Source organism: Anomalospiza imberbis, chromosome 6 (genome assembly GCF_031753505.1).
Source record: "Anomalospiza imberbis isolate Cuckoo-Finch-1a 21T00152 chromosome 6, ASM3175350v1, whole genome shotgun sequence".
NCBI lineage: Eukaryota > Metazoa > Chordata > Aves > Passeriformes > Viduidae > Anomalospiza > Anomalospiza imberbis.
The window spans coordinates 35732436-35737932 of NC_089686.1; the positions used below are offsets into that span (position 1 = coordinate 35732436).

Below are 5497 nucleotides of genomic sequence, written 5' to 3' on the forward strand. Positions count from 1 at the left end.
AGCAGCACACAAGATTTTGACCCCAAAAGAGAATACTTCCCTGGAGATGCTGACTAGTTCTTTTCCAGGCAAGTTTTAAATACAAAACTAGAAACCAATCTTGTAACTGGAAGCACTTTGTGTATTAGAAGCCCATAAGCCAAACAAATGAGTTTGGAGGAAAAATGAAAAAGCTGCCAGCTGCCACTACTCTAATGACAGCACTATTTACACCAGGAACTTGACCTTCCAAAGCAGATCTTGAGTTTTCCCCCTAAAAAGGGGCAAGACAGCATTATTCAACAGAGGTTTCCTCACCATCAGAATATTCTACTCTACAATGGCTCTGCAAGGAATGTAAGTTCCTTGTAATTCAGCATCCTGGCAGTGTAAGCCTTGTTAGCATTCCTACCTGCTTGACAGATCACTTTGCCATCTGCAGACATGAATTTTACAAAAAAAAAAATTAACAAAGAAGCTAGTTTTTGTTTTGAACTGACATGTCAGATCTATAGCATCATAGGAAACATGGCAGAACACAGACATCTCTGTGGTCAACATCACTTTCAATCTCATGCCTTCAAATTAGCATTCTCCCAACCCATACACTGAAACATGTGGTAATGAAGTTCTGGTTTTGTAGACAGAGATATGTTATCTATGTGTATACGCACACAACTGTCATAAGCCCACACCACCATCAAGACAGGTGAGTATTGTTACACATTTAACATTCCTTATACTGTGGTCACAAGTAATAATGACAGAAGTCAAAAACCCACAAAAGACATTTCAGAGTGTTAAGTAATGGCTCATGCTGCACATAAAATAATATTTAAGATATTTAGCTAAAACATCAAAAATTTTAAAAATGATTACCCATGTATCCAGCACTGCCATTCAAAAGACAACATGCTATTTTGAAAGAAAAGAGGGCAGACCATGGCAAACAGAAGGTCTCAGAGGGGCTTTACCAGAGACCATCTCTTGGAATGTGCCAGCCCATCTGAAGAGACCGTAACACCACAGCTCCATTTCTACCAATACACAGAACCATGTACATTGTTGGCACCCACTCATGCCTGCATGTTCTGCAGTCCATCGTCTGATTATAATCAGAAATCATAAAGTCCCTCCACCAGTGGCATAAATAATTTTTAAATGCAACTTACTTCTGGTAAGTTCTACATACAAATTATTATTTTGGATACACAGGAAAAAGATTAATTCATTACTCATCAGACTATCCAGTAAATTATGTCTAAGCATTTCTATTAAGAAAAACATTTAAAAGAAGGCAAGGTTTGACCAGCATATGTCTTACTTCCAAAGATACTTGACTGGAAGAGACTTCAGGTGTAATGTCAGAGCAAAATTTGAATGTTTATCACTTAAATATTTTATATATTATAAAAATTATATATATTTTATAACTAAAAGACATACATATATGTATATACTAAGTGCTGATACATATCTCATGGGCATTTTTGTAATGACCTCTGACCTGCAGGGTAGACAAAGCTGATACCAGGAGAAAGAAGCTTCACCTTCTTACTTGGAGGGAAAGTCTGGCTAAAATATGCAACACCAGTGTCCCTGGACTTTAGAGCTATAAATACAAATAAATACACTTTTACAAAGGGATTCATTGGTGCATTTCTGCTTCTAAAATCGATTTTTATAGGGATTCGATACTTGGTACAGTAGATCCCACAGAGCCAAGACACAGTGGTTTTGTGCAAGTGCGCTGCTGCCCTCTTCTGGGTCAGCTCCGATTCACTCCCGTCCTTAAAACATCCAGCAGACTCTCAAGGGCAGCTGCACCTCCAAGACCATCAGGACCGCTTTGGGAGCTCGAGATTTAAACTAGACAGAGCAAAAAAGTGAAACACACACATATACAGAATAAACGCAGGAAGTTATTGATCTTTATAGAAACCGAATTGCGACAATTCATCACCTTAATTCCTTAAATCCTACAGCAGTTTGCTCCTTTGTTTAGATGGAAGAAATTTTTCCTAATAAACACCAAACAACAAAAGGGTTGTCAAGCATTAGGACAAGCTGCAAAAGCAGTGGAGTCATCATTCCTGGAGATATTTAAAATATGTGTAGATATGGCACTTGGGGATGTGGTGTAGTGGCAGACTTGGCAGTGTTCGGTTAGTAGCTGGACTCGACCATCTTAAAGGTCTTTTCCAATCAAATTGATTTTATGACCTAATGCCAGAGAATCCAAAAGTTATTTACTGCATTAACAGCAGAGCCTGTGGCATTCTGACAACTAAGATAAAATGGCAAACAGCAACTTTCACAGAAGCTTTGACACTATTATTGCAGAACTGCTACAGCTCATAATGCAGAGTAAGCACAAAGACTCTTAAATTGCTTTGAATTCAGCAGTATTAGAACAAACACAAATTTTACTATTAGAAAAAATCCTACTTTTGATTACCCTGTATAAATCCTGGGTAATCCATGGGCCCAGGTAACCAAAGTTTAATGAGTTGTCTTACATAAGCTGAGCTTTAACAGGTAGAACACAGGTTTACCCACCAGAAAGCATGAGACAAAATACACAGCTTAAGCCTCAGCAAAAGAAGAGCTTAGTCAAACTAATTTTAATTTTGAGATGCAACTGCTGAGAATGAACACAGGCTCAGACCCTGCAGTTCATCTGAAAGGCAACTCATTAAACTGTAGTAATACTAAACCTACATTCAGATCTTAAAGTCTAATGTTACTGATAAAATTTGATCTTTACCGAATGCTTGAACATAATTTACAAATACATTTCAATCAACTAAATAAGCATAATCTGAACATATGTATTTAATCAACTACAGTGGTATAAACCCAGTCCCACAGGTCAAGGAATTAGAAAAACAGCCAAGGTGGACACAGTGGCAGAGTGCATTCCTCAGGGCAGGATGGTCTGGGCCAGTTCATGAACCAGCCTGAGATGAGCAGCATGAAATCCTTACCAGCACAAGCACAGCAATTCCACAAACCCAGAATGGAAACTGGTCACAGAGCAGCTCTCAAACTGCTCACACTTCTGGCCATAAGCTTCACGGAAGCTGGCACTGCTGCACAGCTGTAGGACATGCTACAACTCCAACCTGAGTATGGCCTGCAAAACAAACTCTGCACTAGGAAGGCCTCAGCTGAGTAGTGGTATATCCAGTTTTCAGGAATGCACTTCGAGGAAAGATCTGTTCTCCATGAAAGGGGTCCAAAAGAGGAAGCAAGAATCATCAAAGCTAAAAGCTGTCATCTATAATATCCTAGTGGAATGGTATTCCTGAGGCAGTCTTCAATCTACAGAAAATTATTCAAAAGGGACATCTTTTTCACATTTCAAATATGGAATACAGCTGCAGAGAGCAAGGTAACAAACTGTTTTCTATATATACAGAAGGAAAAAGGAATAGCAGTAATGTTTTTAAACTGCAGCAATAAGCAATAAGGTAATATATCAGGAAACATTTCAGTGAGATATAATAATAAACACTAAAGTAAAATAATCAGTATAAACCAAAATAAAAGGCTTTAGGAAGAGATTAGACAAACTATTACTAAGGAACAATGTAAGGGTGAATGTGTACATTTTATTTATATATTTATATATTTTATTTCAATGCATTCATGGAAAACCAGCGATCTCTGAAATATCTTCCAGTCTATTCTTTATTAACTTTCATAGTAAGTACCTGCAATACAAAAAAGAAAACAAATAATTTAATAGAATTCTTCCTCAATGGTAACTATTTCAGTCACAGGAATCCCTCAGCTTATAAGCAGCATATATTGGTCACAGAACCTTGAATATTGCTCACTGGGCACCAGAAATTAAACAGATGAAACAAAACTACTGAACAAAGCAGAGTATAACAGTACTTGCAAAACATTAGACATTCTGGACTTTTACCCACAAGCCAGGAAATACCAGGAAAAAAACACTCCCTAGAACCCTGTGCATAGGTGTACCAGCATCAAATTTACATCAAGTACCAACACCATATAAACCATCACTTTGTATCCAATCAACACCAGTGACAGTTTTAGCAACAGTTCATTTTTTGTATGCACTTTTCTTCTGCTACTGTATTAAAATTCAAAATTATCTTGTGAAAGCTAAAGATCACTACCACAAAACCACTACCTTATAAAGACAGAGAAATAGAGCTCACAAACTGTATATGCAAGCCACAGGTGATTTCTTCAGCTGTTGGTATCCTTAAGTGAATACTTTCCATGACTATTTTAACTCTATACATTTTGAACTCAAAACACAGATCATGCGAGTGAGAAACAAAAAATACTATCTCCCAAAAATTACTCTCTGGCCAATTAAGACAGCAAACTTGTGCAAAGTCTAAACGTTGAAAGCAGCAAAAACCCATTGCCTATTTTCCCAGTACTGGCATTTCGTATTTAAGTTATTAAAGCAAAAAAAAAAAAAAAAAAAAAAAAAAAAAAAAAAAAAAAAAAAAAAAAACTCTCATCTTTTTGAAAGCAAAAAGCCTAAACCATTATTTTTCCACAATTATTTTAACTACAGCTTTTGTTTTAACCTTAATCATTCATTAAATTAACAAACTTTTTTACAACCCTGGTTATAACTTTCTTTAAAGTCCTAGATGCTAAACAAGCGGGAAGGGGAATGTCATTGTACCAAAACTGCTTAAGGACACTCGAATAAACGACTGAGAAGAGAAGGGGTTTATTACTCTGACTGCAAGGAGATGGGAGCTGCACCCCACGCTTCTGCCGCTCGGAGCAGCCGAGGAGCTGTGACCCATGGCTGCAGCCCGAGCTCCCCCGCCCACCTTGTGCCTCAATACTGCCCACCGGCAGAAGGCTCAAAATAAGAAAAAAAATAAGCACCATGACTCTCTCTCTCTCAGCCGGGAGAGACACTTTAAAGACATTATCTTTCCTGAATTTTGATAAATTCAGAGCGGTTATAACAGCTTCCACCTACCCAGTGCCTAATGACGGCTTTGAGGGAGCCAGCGACAAGAGAGAAGGAAGATGAGATACCCTCTCGGTGTCCCCTCAAACGCCACCTCCCTGCACCCCAGGCTGCCTCTGCCCCGCGTTCGTTCCCTAGCGTTCTAAGTGACCCCATCCACCCCGCGTTCGTTCCCTAGCGTTCTAAGTGACCCCATCCACCCCGCGTTCGTTCCCTAGCGTTCTAAGTGACCCCATCCGCCCCGCGCTCGTCCCCTGCCGTGCTAAGGGGCCCCTTCCAGCCCACACCCTTCGTGCCCTCAGCGCCGCACCCCGCTCCATCCGCCCGCCCTCAGACCGGCCCCTGCCCCGGCCCCGGCCCCGCCCCCGCGCGGCGCACGCGCCGGCCAGACCTCCTGCGGTTGGACGGGAGAGCTGTCCGTCAAGTGGCGGGCGCGGCTGAGCGCCAATGAGAGTCGTCGCCCTTGGTGGCGTGGGCGGGGCGCTGGCAGCAGCGCGGACGCGGTGGGGCTGGCGCGGGGCTGGCGCGGGCCCGGCG

At 40.8% G+C, this 5497-nt stretch overlaps 1 protein-coding gene across 15 annotated transcripts in view; it reads right to left on the reverse strand.

The window, feature by feature from the left end:
- The window catches only part of DPF3 (double PHD fingers 3), a 185762-nt gene that overhangs the window by 177606 nt on the left and 2659 nt on the right, over nt 1–5497 (reverse strand). The window contains exon 1 of one of the 15 annotated variants that reach the window (XM_068193367.1): nt 4612–4735. The exons of 12 other annotated variants lie outside the window; for them this stretch is intronic. The gene's annotated coding sequence lies outside the window, so the exon portion shown is untranslated. Of the gene's footprint in view, nt 1–1486; nt 1898–1942; nt 2125–4611; nt 4736–5497 lie in introns of those variants that run through there. 2 more of the 15 variants (XM_068193369.1, XM_068193368.1) reach the window with 2 other exon arrangements.